Genomic DNA, 14,793 nt, shown 5'->3' with positions numbered 1-14,793 from the left:
TCAACAAGCTTGTGCTTCTTTTTGCCTTCCCTGCTCTGATCACTTTTTCAGAAAGGCGATTTTCTCTGTGGTGGTCAGTACATCACCTGTGTTTCAAAAGCATGCCAGCCTCAGAGGTGAATTTTCTCAAAATATACAAAGGACACAACAGAATTACAGAATCACAGAATATTTGGGATTGGGAGTGACCTCTGGAGACCATCTAGTCCAACACACTTGCTAAGGCAGGTACACCTAGAGTAGATTGCACAGGAATGTGAATGTCTTAAAAGTCTCCAGAGGAGACCCATCCTGCCATTGGGCACCACTGAAAGGAATCTGATCCCATGCTCTTGAAGTCCACCCTTGAGATATTTGTAAAACACCAGGCCAGGACAGAATCAGTACAAACACTTTTGCACTGTTTCATAGCAAAATTGTAAAAAAACCCAAACCCTTTGTTCAGAAGAACAAACAGACAAAACATACCTCTGTTTTGATTTAAATGTATTTTTAAATTCAGGTTCATAAAGAAGTATTTTTTAGTTCACATTAAAAAATTACTAACTTTATATATAGGAAGCAGAATTATTAGGAAGAGTGTTTCCCTGACACTCTTATTTATGCAATAATGACCACTAAATCAAGCAGCTGAGCAGGAACAAAGACTAGCAGTTTGCCAATGTGAATGTGTGGGAGAAAGAAGTAAATGGCAGCTGGAATTGGTCCTATATCCACCTTTGTTTAGGGTGCGAGTCTGTTACAAGTGAGTGTTGTACAACAGCCTGTTGTGCTTGCCTTTAAGCCTATTGTAATTCTCTATCTTGGAGAATCTGTACCGCTGTTGGAAAAAACTTCTTAAGAAAGAAGCTCTTATTTTTTAAGCCTGATTCTTGAGTAGTTTGCTTCTGTGTTTGGGGGAGAGACAGACACAAAAAGTCTTGATACCATTTGTATTACCTTTAATTTGAATTTCTCTCTATTCTAAGTTAAAGCAGCCTGAAGGCTGCTCTAAATAATGTTTAAATTTCCACACCATTTGAGCTCTCAAAGCAGACTAGGTCTAAGCCTGATCTGATCTGCCCACTGGCAAGTCTGAGAAGAGGGTAGATAAAGTGCTCATTTCCCAGCTCTGCAAGAATTTTGTGAGTAAGGGATGAACTTGTTTCTGGCCACAAACCTTGACATCTTGTAAGTGAACCTTAAAAGCATTTTAATGAAACTGAGATTCAGCAATCTTGTTCGTTGTTAAATACAATCATAGCCCTTGTTTTTGTTATGTATGAGTAAGAAGATTTCTTATTTCCGCTCAGGTTACCAAAGGCAATGACTCATAGTGGCATTATTTCTGTTTAGAAAATCAGTATATGCTGCTTATCACTGACTCATCACTTTAAAATGACTGAATTGTTAGTACTACCCTCATTTTACAGAAAAAAATATTTGATGCATGGACATATCAAATGACTTATCCAAGGTCACACTGTATTTCAATAGGAGTACACAGAGACTGACATTCCTTCTGCTTACAAAACATGTAATATTTTAGGCTTGATTGAGTCCTATACCGCACATTTGCAAAAGAGAAATAGTACAAAATGCTTCTACAGCTTCTAGGAGAACTCACCAGCTATTAGCAGACACGCCATCTCTTTCATGGATGTAGTGCATTACCTCCTCTTTTTCTGGTACTCGTTCAGTGATGGAGCAGGGGAATACATGGAGCTCCCAGCAAAGGAGTAGGCGAATCCCAGCTGTGATGCCTTATGTTTTCTTGGGAATCCTGGGAAAACAGTACATGTGTTCCTCTGAAGATAAGGACTGCCAGTCTGCCCCTTATATAGCCATCAGAGAATTTGGGGAGAAACCTTTTGTGACTGACTTGGAGGCTATAATGCTTAGAAAGCTGCTGTTTCAAATGACTTTGTTTAATCTTTTTGTTTCCCCCTATCATCTGTGTGAAAAGCTGGGTACTTGTGAAGAACGAACAAAAACACTCACCTGAACGAATAGAAAACCACATAAGAAAAAAGCACAGATGAACTTCTCTTTCTTGTATGAATATCCTGGCAAGGCACACAGTCATATTTCTTCCAATTCCCCTGCTACCACCACTCTTGCATTCTTGGCTGCACAAGTTCCCCTGCTTAAATAAGGCAGGGTTTAAATGTCGGGGTTCTTTGCCATGTAGACTGTTCTAAATGTTTGCAGTTAAGGCTATATCATCATCTGACAATGAGGAAGATGAGGTGGAATGTTCTCAGACTGAGAAAAGCCTACATTTAGGATGTTTTATTTAGGTCATGACTGTTCTAAACATGACTCTCTTTTGCAAAAACCTTGTCGAAATATATTCCCATGTGTACCATTTATGTATGGAGATCAGCCTGGATGCTGGTTTTGGTCTGAATTAATTGCTCTTAGTGTGCAGTATGCATACTCAGAATCCAAAGTCTGTCAATCTGGGAATTTAAACTGAGTTGAAAAATTTTTCTATGTGGGGTCAGTTCAAACAGGACTTTTTGAAAGTTTGGTCCCCAAACTGGACCACTTTGCAGAGAGATGGAGCGATGAAGCTTCTGCAACATGGAAGCTTTTAGATCAAAAAAGGAGCTAATCTTCTGCAATATGTTAATTTTCATTTGAATAGATATGATTTAGGATAATTTTCTGGGTTATAGCATTTGTGGTTGAGTTCGTCTCTGATTTTCTTGTGTTGGAAATAATGCGTTTTGGCAGAGTAGATGAAACTAGCAATTAGAAAGCAGTTTCCTTTTAGAAGGATGTCCATCAGAGTGCAAAACAGTAGAAAATAATAATGTTTGAAAATGTACAAATAAATAAAAATGAAGACTATTCTCCCTTGGGTGTCATTCACACTGTGCTTTTCACTTAATAAAAAAAGCTCTTAGCATGATTTTTTCCAGTCTAAGCAGTTGGTGTTAAGGTGTTGATGGTCATTAGCAGGATCTAGAGTCCGCCAATTAGATTTATTTTTGCAGCAAATTAAGTTGCAAGACTGTAGAGTCTGTGCAGCTTCTGACAGGATTTTGGACAACCATGTTTCCTAATGAGTAGAAAAACAGCAGAAAGAGAGGGTGTGGAAAAGCTCATCCTGTCTGAAAGACAAGTACCTCCTAACCCCGTAGAAATAGTCTTGAAATACTGAAGGTGGCATGGCAGATGAGTATGTACCAACATAGTGGCCCTCCCAGGCTGATGAGATGAACTATTTATTAATGGTATCTGAGTCAGGAGGTTGATATGGGGAGTTTCTACACCAGACACTTGTCAGAAGGAGTGTTGTTTTTCATTCCTGATGGAGGGAAACAGGTGTTTGGGGTGGATGATCATTGCTTTGGGGTCCTGCTGATCCCAGAGGGTCACACAACCATTGAGGCTGGGAGGGATCGCTGGAGATCATCTAGTCCAATGCCCCTGATCCAGTGGGATGAGATGGAGCCAGTTGCCCAGGACTATGTCCAGTTACTGCAAAGAGAAGAGACCACACGACCTCAACCTGTGTCATTGTTTCAGCATTCTCTCAGTAAATAATCTTTCTCTTATACTTAAATGTCATTTCTCACGTTTCAATGGGTGCCCCTTGTCCTGCCACTAGGCACCACTGAGAAAAGTCTGTCCATCTTTTTGGTGACCCTGCACTGGATGGTCTCACATATGTCTATGCTCCTCTTGTACTGGTGAGCCTGCATGAGGCTCAGCACCCCAGATGTGCCTCACCAGTGCTGAGCAGAGGGGAAGGATCAGCTCCCTCAGCTTGCTGGCAATGCTCTACCTGATGCAGCCCAGGATGCCATTAACCCGTCCTTTTCCAAGAAAGGAGATATTGTTAATGACAAGAAAATACCTGACAACATCTCCATAGTCCTTTATTCAGAGCTCCAGTAAGGGCTGATACACGAACAAAGAAAAGCACATTTTCCAAACGGGGGAGAGGCACCTCATGTCTGTGTGTGAATGGATGTTCTGCATTGAAATAGCATTTGATGTCAGACTTAGCTGCCAAGGCTACTTTTTTCCAAAACAATCATGAAACTCTCCTATGTTTCTGTAAAGTTGAAACAAGTGTCAATTCAGCCTCTGTTGTGGTCCTTATTTCTTAGCAGTACCCACAGATAATTACCACATGAGTGCATCTACACTGCCTTGGGGATGGGATTTAATGCTTCCCGTGTCTGTGCTGGGGTAGGAGAGGGGACTAATCAGTCCTATAATGCCCTTACATGCAGCAAAAGATCAGCAAAGTACTACTCCAGAGAACAGGAGAAGATGCAAGCTAGGATCTGCAAACAGGAGATATGAATTACAACACTTCTGACAACTACTTCTGGGATGGGGCAGTTTGTGCCTTGTCCTTTGCTCACAGATCTGCTTGAAGGCACAGTCTGGCTTTTATGTACGTGTGTTATCCCCAGATTGACAGACAATGGGAGAAATGGTCATAGGCTCTATCCAGCTCATAATAATGGTTTGGTAATCTGTCAGAAATAGGCAAGATGGAAAAAATTAAACAGTGGGAGAATGCTACAGGAAACAGGGTGTTTTTTTTTGTTTTTTTTTTTTTCAATTTACTGATGGTGATAGTATAATTTTGATTATTTAGGGTAGTCTGGTGCAGAGAGACCTCAGGAATGTCTTATTAAATTTTGTGAGAGATCATTATGGAAAAGATGAGGGACAATGGGTACAAGTTATTCCTGGGGAGATTCTGATTGGACACAAGAGGGAAATTTTTCATTATGAGAAAAAGCAGCCACTGGAATAATGTCCCCAGGGAACTGGTGGATTCCCCAACATTGAACACATTTAAGATTCAGCTGGATGGAGTGTTGAGCCATCTTGTCTAGACTGTACTTTTCCCTAGAAAGATTGGACCAGATGATCCTCATGATACCTTCCAACTTGTTATTCTGTGATTTTGTTATTACATCCTGCAGTATACAGGAGATTCCTGTAAGAAATACATTATTTTTGTAATTCACAAGTATTTCATAGTATGTAACTTGTAAGAAATATTAGTAGTGTTTCAGTAATATGAGAACTTCAGAAGCGTGATTTATGCCTGTTCAACTATAATTTACTTATTGTGTGAAAAGAAGCTTGGATCCCTGGCAGTGGTTGGGAAAAAACAAATTAATATATTACCAGCACAAACCAATGACAGGTTAGATTACTCTCCTATTGCTTGAGCTATCTGCAGCATGCGAGAGGATTGTTCTGCCACAGGAGAAATACCCGTCTACTACTACTTTCACAAAACTATTGAGCACATGATGTAGTTCTTCAGGAATGTTGGACAATGTCTTTCAGGGGGTGGATCATCTTTGAGGACACCTCTGGAGGATATTTGAACTAATCCCTGTTAACAGGTGGAACAGGCTGTGAAGTTTCTGCCTCTGGATAGGGACCCCATCAGGGTACTCCTGACAATTCACCTGACCATTGATGTCCAGAATGCATGTTTGTGTGAAATGCAACATACAAACTACTCCTGACATTTATTCTGTATTTATTTTGGGGGCCCTCTGTCTTCAGTCAAATTAATTCTTGAGTAAAGATATTTTAAATTTCTTGTGGAAATGTTTATTGACAACCCCTTGTTCCTCTTGCACTTCTCCACATATATGTTCCAGGTTTCCTTCAGCCAAACTTTACCTGAATGTAAGCTGTTTCGTGTCTTGTAGCTCCTACCATACTTATCTACACATCTACACTGTGCATCTTGTTTGCAGAACAAAGCGTTTTTGCAGACTGATTTCTGAACGATTTCTCTCTCTTTGTAGGCCTGCCTTTACATATGTGCATGAGGGAGGAAAACTGGGAGACGCAGCCAGGAACAGTGAATTGTGAGATTGTAAATCCAGATAAATTCAGATACATGCCAAAAGTAAGGAAAAAATAGGTATTTTGAGCCAACTGGGTCAAGCCCATACCTACATTTTTAGCAACACTTCCAGAGCTGGATCAGATACCAGCAAATATTGAATAAAAGGGTAAAGATAATATAGCAGTATGAAAAGCTTCAAGGCCATCCCTACCATCACAGGCACAATTTGAGTTAAAGTTGTCAGCTTCTCGAGCTGTAAAATTGCTTAGCTGTCTTTTGCTTTCTTTTGACCAAGATATTATCCATTTGCCAGAGAGCTCCATCAAGCTTTTCAGAATAATGACCTGGAAGATTTTGTGATCCAAGAAGATGTGAGACAGAAAAAATCATTGCCAAATTACAGATTGGGCATCCAGTTGTGAGAACAGTTTTACATCTTCTGAAAAGTCCTAAAGTGCTTGGATCTACATACTGCTTCCTGCAGACAAACTCATAAAGCTTGGCAAAAAATCTGCAAAGAATCTGATATTCCAGACTGAGTGTTTTGGAGACAAAGTTGTGTGCGGTAACTAGTGCTTGGGGAGTTTGACTCAGGAAATTGTATTCCCTTTCTCCATTTTGTTAATCTCTTCTTTCCCTCAGGTTGTAATGAAAAAAAAATCATCTGGACATTGACACTGCAGATTGTTTCACATCGGATTTTAGATTTCCACCAAACACTCCCTTGGTAGTTTTCCTTGTCCTTGGAATATTTTCAGGTAGTGCTTTCATAATTTCAGATTATAAATCACTGCAGGAACTATCCCGTCAAGTCAAATCCCTTCTTTAGTCTCTTATGCCTTGATTTGCAGAATCCGCATCTAGTGATTTTGCTGCATGGTTTTGTGTGAGATTCGTGGAAGAAAGTTTCATCATACACATTTTTTTTTCTGTGCTTTCCAGCTGAAAACCTTATATTCTTTCACCTTTTCCTGCAAATAATTACAAGCGTAGATTTGAGCATGTAATTTTTGAAGAAACTATTTATCATTTTAATTATCACCTTTCCTTTAAACTGTAAAAAATGTACTCCAAATCCAGAGAGTATGGTTTTGGGGAATACAGTTTTTACTGAGACAGTAGTAGTGGCAGCCTAAAAGGTAAGAGAAAATTTAATCTGTGGCCTGTTTTCTTTCAAACAAGAAATATTGAAGGATCAAACCTAAAAGTAGATAGATGTTGCATTGATATAGTATCATACTTTGCTGTCAATGAGTCATGTGGTGAAGCGAATGCACGATACTCACTGATATATTATTCTGGCTTGCAATAGCAAGGGTATTATATACATTATTGCTGGGTCAATATCATAAATGTTATCAATCAATCTACATTTCAGTTCTTCATAAGTTGATTTTCCTAATTTTAAAGATCTGAAGAGAGCTATTGTTAATTTGAATTATATTGGTCAAAAAAATATATATTCTACGTGAGTGAATCAAACACAATGTCATTTTATGCTCATTCTCTGCACACATATGTGTGCACACACACACGTACTTTTTAATTAGAGAGCCTTGTATTATTGAATTCTTGCCACAAAATATTCAAGCATTTGGTCCTATTTCCAAGGTTCACAAGCACTTCTGTTAGCGACCACTTTAGGTACACCTGAGGAAATAAGTACCTGACCCTCATTTTGAGCAAGTATCTTTCTTACCTATTTAAAGTAAATAATATATCTATTTAGTCTAGGGAAATAATAATTTTAGTGCTTTCACACAGCCTTGTGGAAGAAAGATTCCAGCATGCTCTGACACAAAGCAGTTGCTCTTCATGCAGTGCTGTACATTCTTAGCCTGTTTTTTTTTATACATTAGGGGGGAAAAAAGCAAAACCATTTCAGGGATGGAAATAAGAACATGGAAATAAGAACAAATTCTTTCAGTGTCAATAGACAGATCAGTTTGTGTGCTTTACTTAGAAGAGTTCCTCCCATCTAGCACTTATTTTCCTTAAGAAAAAAGTCCCAAATTGGATTTTTGCGTGCTTTTCCAAAATGAAATCTGGAAGTACTTCTAATTCTAACAGGTATAAAGCTCTCCAGCACGACGTTGGCTCCACTGTGCTGTGTGATCCTCAACGAGCCTGCTCTGCACATCATGGATGGAGAGTTGGGCAACAGGCTCTGGGAGTGCAACCTGGTGGAGGTCCAATTTCCATCCCAGGTTAAGGTCAAGGGACTGCAGAACCCGTGTCACTAAAACCTGCAGGTCTCCAAAGCTCCACTCTGGAGCCCAACACCGATGATCCACTGCTGGTTAACAAATTCTGGAGCTGTGGCCAAGCTAGAATTGCCAACTCATTAGTTGCAAAATACTGGGCAGACTTTCAGTCGTGAAAGGAGACCCTGAAGGATATTCTTGAGGAGTACAGAAACAGCATTTGGAGGTTTTGTTTTACCGTTGCCAAAGTACTTTGGTCCTGTCCTCTGATCATAACAACAGTATGAAAATTGAAATTCTGCTCAGCTCTGTTGAATGAGGATCACATACAGCAGACAAGACTCTCCCGTCGAGGAACTGCCAGCTTCAGAAAAACGCTGTAATATTATAATTCCAGTTCTGGTATGAATCTCATTGGTTAAAGGCTGGTCTGGTAACTGGTCTTGTTACTCTCACGTGGGTATTCTGGTGATTGCCGATGTTCCTCTTTTTTTTTTGTTTTACCTCTTAGTCTTTGAGGTAACATGTAATGAGTTGTTACCCGTAATTTTGATCAGATAGTGAAATATGACCATTAGTCCTGAGTAAAACAGTGAAGAAATGAGATTCTTAATTCTGGTTGTGAAAGCATATTCGGTTCAATGGCCAAAATAATGTCAGTTAGGGTAACCATTGATAGGTTTTCCAGAAAAAAAAAAAGTATTGAAGTGTTGCACTTGCAGTAAAAAATGAGTATTTCCATGCCTTATTCTAAGCCACCATGGTGGTTTAACCCTAGTGCCAGTGTTTACCTGGAGTAAATTTGGAGAGCATCTGTGAAGCGAACTGACTTAAGGAATAACTTGATGTTGTTAAAAAGAATTTTCCAGTTATCTGATATCCGAAAGTTCTTAAGACAGGAAATAATTACTGTGTAGTGGCTGATTTATCCGTCTCTTGCATCACTTTTTTTGGCAACAGTTTAGTGGATCCCTGCAGCAATATAGGAACCAGCAGATTAGCTCATCTGTCGCTGATGTATAGTGGTTTTTCTGCAGTCATATTTATCGTTTTTGTTAAGGTAACTCTCTCTGAATGTTTATGTATTTACTTTAGCTGAAAGTAACAATCCTTGTGTAACATTGGAGTGTGATATTCTATAGTGCGTGGTTGATACACAGTGAAATAAAGTGGCTGGTTCATTGCAGCTGAAATTACTAAAGGTTTCTGTCTTTCTGTAGAGAAAAATGAATTTGAGGTTCCATGTTTAATCGAGATTTCTACCAAAGAGCTGCCTTTTGGTCCTTTGCTATTGTAAGCAAGCATAATGCTGTTTGAAACAAATAGGGATGCAAAGCACTTCATAGGTTCTGTAGCCTGCCTTCAAGCCTTTTTTTCCTATCCAAGAATCTTAAAAAATGCCTTTTAATCGACATGATAGCCTTAAATTCTTTCTCATCTTCAAAAGCATATACAGCCAGCTACCTGAAATGCTGAAAAATTATGGGTCATCTTGTGTTGCCTTACGGACAGTTAGCACACATCAAAGATCAAAATTACTGAAAGTAAGATCCAGAAAGTACTCTTAATTTATTAATTTCAAAATTGTGTGGACATACATGAGCATGCACTCATTTTGTGTAACAGCAACCTTTAATTATGAACTCACATTTGAGATTTGGTCACATCCTGCTTAATTATGGGATCAGTCACAGAAACAGAAAGTGGTTATATCTGTACAGGCAGTTGCTCTATTCAGGAAAGAAATGGAGCAGTATTAATTGCTGAGGTGAAAAATGAAATAAATATGTTTATTAACAGGCCCTGATATCACATGCAGAAATATTATCACAAGGCTGCCTAGAAGTATTTATTAGCTCAGGAAGGCCAAGTATTGCCAACAGGCATTTATTTACTATCGCTGTTGTTTTACAGCATTTTTTAAGGGGTAACGGGGATGCTTGAGCTAGAACAGGTGATGTGCTAGTGACAAAACCACGGTGGCTATTGTAAACTACATAACTCTTACTTTTCAAGTCAGTACCTATTTTGTGATTTGCTGGCATGGATGCTTTTTCACATTTCCAAGCATCCCGCACACAGGAACAAAACCAGTCATGATTTCGTCTTGTGTCTTTAGCTTTGATGCCTGCATGCAGTGATGTCCTGAGCGGTGTTGTACTTTTCTTAAATCACATTGTGTCATTGCAGAACATGCACAAAATGAATCATCCACAGTTCTTTAGAAGCTTTCAACCCAAACTGTTACTTCTCATCTCAAAGGGGCAGGAGTATATAATTCTTGCATTTGCATGAAAACCTTGATTTCACTTGGTCCACATAATTTTTTGACAAATCTGGGAGGTGGGGGTGGGGAAGTAGGGGAGAAGAAAATAAGACATTTCCAAAGTCTGTATTTTTTTTTGCCAAGTAAATTTAAAATGAATTAGGGGAGTAAATTACAGGGAAATTTCTCTAAATTAATTATCTATAGTTTCATATCCAGGTCTGGACATCAGGGAGGATTATACAAGAGTCACACACTGACAAATATTGAGATTATTTGACTTCTGTCAGAAGAAAAGATGGTTATGGAGAGTGCCAACAACGGGGACAATCACAGCTGAAATCAGTTCATCAGCAGTGGTGAAGCAGTTCAATCTCTCTAGCTACGCCAATTTACTCATGGAGGAATTCCAGACTACACTGTCCAGTAAAAAAAACTGTTGCAAGAGTGGATTTTCTAAAGAGAGATGAGTTTTCTTTAGACTGCTCTGCCATGGTAAAGCTGTGGGACTGTTGGTGGATACCATGCAAAGATCAGAAGAGAATGTATGAAATTTGTCTTTCAGATTTTTATATTTTTTTCAGTTCTAGAGGAAGAGTCTTCTTCGTTATGTGCTTCAACTCTGAAGCCAAATTGATTTTAATTACTGATTATTTTACAGTCTCGTGTTCTTTGTTGGTTAAATTTAGTTTTTTGTTTGTTCGGTCAGTGGTGGTGGTGGCTTTTTTGTTGTTTTGGTTTGTTTGTTTTCTGTTTTTCTTTGTTTGTTTGTTTTTGTTTGCTTGTTTGTTTGTTTTTGTTTGTTTGTTTGTTGTCATTGTTTTTTGTTTGCCCAGAAATATGTCTTTCATGGACAGAGGCTTTTGTCCCTCAGTTTCGGCATTTCTACGTGAGGGGAGTAAAATAGATTTTCAAGTAGAATCAAAATAGTATTTAGCACATCTCCTTCATGTATTTCAGTGCTTATGCTGTGCAAGTGGAAAGATTCTTGTTGCATCTTACACATTTTAAAGCAACATTCCTATAATCTTGTAATTACATGTTGTATCTTGGTGATATATTTGGGTAGTTTTTGTCAGAGGATTATGAAAGTGTCAATAGCTTGCAGTGTTTTGTGGGTATTTTTGTCACATCAGCATTTAGTCAAAGAAAAAATATCACCAGAAACTTTTGTTGGTTTTATTAGTCAAAATTGTGAAAACTGAATCTTAGCCGCTGACAATGCATTTATGTAATTCAGAGGAAATTAACCTGAGTCTGTTTTTTAAAAACAGTCATAGAATGTTCCATTAATTTAACTCTCTTCCCTACTTTTTTATTAGTATAGAGTGCTTAGTCCTAGTGAAAGAACAAGGGATACTGAAGAAGGGGAGTATATATGTCTAAGAGCACTGGAAAAGGCAAGAGCTCTTTGAGCAGCCTTCAGAGATAACTCATTAGCCTTTCCTGAACTGTCATTCATAGCTGAGTAATTCAATTTGAAACATATAGGGAATGGTAGAGAATGATACATCTTTAATGTGAATGAATTTGTGAAATATGCCAGGCCAGCTTTTTCCAGTGTAGTATTTGGAAATTTGCTGTTGATCTGTACAAGTGCAAAATCAGACCCAATGTGATGCAAAGAAGAAATGGGCTGCAAAAACTTCTTCTTCTCTTCATTTTGTACATTTTTCCAGCCCAACAGTGGCTTCCCACTTTTGCTGCACTGTATTCAATGCCTTTTTTGCACTGTTTTTTTTCAGCCAATATCAACTCCCTGATTTCCACACACACCCACACAGTTTGAGAAGGAAACGGGGAGGCAGCAATAGAGCAGCAACAATTTAGGGACTGTTCACACAAGTTGCACATACTCAAATCCAAAGTCAGCTGGGATTCAGCATTTAAGAAAGGTCCACAATGACTGGAAACAAGTTTCATTTTATTTCTGTCTTTAAAACAAGGGGACCTGAAGAGGACCTTACCTGAGCCCTGAGAAAGAAACCGTATCCTCTTAAAATAAACTTCCAATAATGTGATATACAAGAAAAGTAATCAGGCACAGTCAGTATTCATCTACCAAAAGCAAATTGTGCTAATTCAATCTGATTGCCTTCTGCAATTACATGAGCATATAAACAAGAGGAGCACTGGATGATCTCTGCCTTCACATCTCCTCCCATAGCTTTCATTTGTAAAAAGAGAACGGATGAGAAGACTCAGGTGGATTAAAAACTTGCTGGATTCCTAGGCATAAAATGTAGCAATAAATGGGCTGATGTCCAGCTGGCAGCCAGTAAGAAAGAGGGTACTCAAGAGGTCTACTCAAGAGTGATTAATTGCAGTTGATAGGATGATGAAGAGTGCACCCTCAGCAGGTTTGCAGACCACACAAAAAAAGGGCGAGCGGTGGACCCAAAGACAGAGCCACCATCCTCATGTCCTGTGAGGGTGGCTGGGTGTAATGTTGAGCTGGGCTTGGTTAGTTTGGGGAAGAGGAGACAAAGGGGTGGTTTCATAGCAGTAGAGACAAACCTAACTTGGTAGTGCCACGCTGTCCTGTGGAAAGGACCATGAATTGTGGCTTGGCATATTCATACTGGACGTCTGGAAGAACTTCTTCCCCAGAAGGCAGTGCAGGCTAGAAGGGGTGACCCAGAGAGGCTGAGAAATCCTTGTCCTTGGAGAATTTTCAAACCTCAGGTATAGAAATCCACAGCTGACCTGAGGTACTGGTTATGAGAGCAACACTTTGAGCAGGAGGTTGGAGTATAGATCTCCAAAGCTACTTTCGGATCGATGTTTCAATAATTCTGTGACATGATGTCACACACAGGCCACAGTGCAGAAAGGACAGTTCTAAAACTGTGTTTACTCTAGGTGAATCATGTATGTCTAATTCCTGGTACACATAAGTGTTGTTGTTTTTCAGCAAAACAAACACACAAAAACATGTTTATCATCTGCAAAATGTTATCTGTAATGACATTTGTAGTGTATTCTCCTCCTCCTCCTCCTCCTTGTATATCATCATAAAGCTCTTCCTCATTGTTTTGTCTTGTGTGCTACCTCAGATTAGAGCTGAAAGCATTTATTTCTTTAACAAATTAGATATTAATTAAGGTAAGCAGGAGACTGAAGCAGATAATTGCTATCACAAAATGTGATAGCAATGATCCATCCCTTAAAAGAAAAAATGGGTCTGCAGTTTTTTTACAAGGCAGTAAGAGAAGAGACTGATGATTGTAGTCTGTCCTTTTATTCATTTAAACTATATTTGCAATAATTTTATGTAAGAACCACTTTGAAATTGAAATCAGTTTAGTGTAAATTATTTTCTACAACAACAAATAAAGGGAAGTAAAAAGATTGAGTCAATAATGGTCAGTGCCACTAGTAAGAGTCATTCCACTTCTGCAAAAGTTTCAGGAAGAAAATATTTTCTTAAGAATGTAATGAATTTAAGATTAGTCATAAATTCATTGTTGACAGAGTACCGTTTACAACTACACACTGAACCAAATTTTCAAATACTAATTTTCAAGGATGTAAGATATTTTTCCTAAATTTGCCTTTTAGTTGGATGCTTCTTGCCTAACGTTTGCATCATTGTTTGCTATTGTGTGATTCAGGGTTCATGATCAACTGTGTTACCATCATAATTTCATGGCTGAGTCATGAGAGATCACCACTCTAAACCACACTGAGTCATTTTTTTGTGATAAAGCATCATGAATCATTGCTGTTAGACAACTTAAGGGCAGGAATTTTGCCTTTATTAATTCGTATTTTGTTTACAACAGCCCTGCAGGTTTTATACTCCTCTTTCTCCTCCTCTCACTTCACACTTTTTTTTTTTTTTTTTTTAATAATTTTGTTGTTACTTCAGTTTTCTTTTTAGTGAACCCACATGAGTGGAATAAATAGTTGTATGTAGCTCAATTACTTGAACAAGGGTCATATTTTGAAGAGCTGGTGCATGCAGAAAGCTGTACCTGGATAAACTGGGTACTGCTTACAGATTAAGGTAAATTAATCACAATTTGAACAGATGCTTAGTTAACCAGTTTGCATAGATAAATGTTCAATCAGAAACTCTCCTTCAGAATTTTGCTAGGCTAAAGAAATTAGTGTGCATTTCTGTTTTATGGATGTGTGTGGCTAGCAATTATGACATACCAGTGAAATAAATGTCACTTTTTGAATCAAAATACTTCCCAGTTTGCAGCATTCAGACAAAGTTAACAGTAATCACCTTTTTTACTATTTAACAAACCTTTTCAGGCTACTGGAGTTGTCTGTGTTCAGACGTTTTCCTTACTTTTATCAAAAGAAGATGGTTGTTTGTCTTCTTGGGAGACAGACATCAATGAGTGGGGTATGTGCGACACACAAGAGGCTTGTTAGAACGTCTATTTTTTCATGCTAATAAGGAAAGAGCATACAGCAGAATTTAGGTCTTGTTTAGTCTGGTGAATAACGCAGGAAATGCATCCACAGACTTCACTGAAATG

The sequence above is a fragment of the Columba livia genome, chromosome Z (assembly GCF_036013475.1).
Source record: "Columba livia isolate bColLiv1 breed racing homer chromosome Z, bColLiv1.pat.W.v2, whole genome shotgun sequence".
Taxonomy (NCBI): domain Eukaryota; kingdom Metazoa; phylum Chordata; class Aves; order Columbiformes; family Columbidae; genus Columba; species Columba livia.
This window is presented reverse-complemented; position numbering follows the sequence as displayed.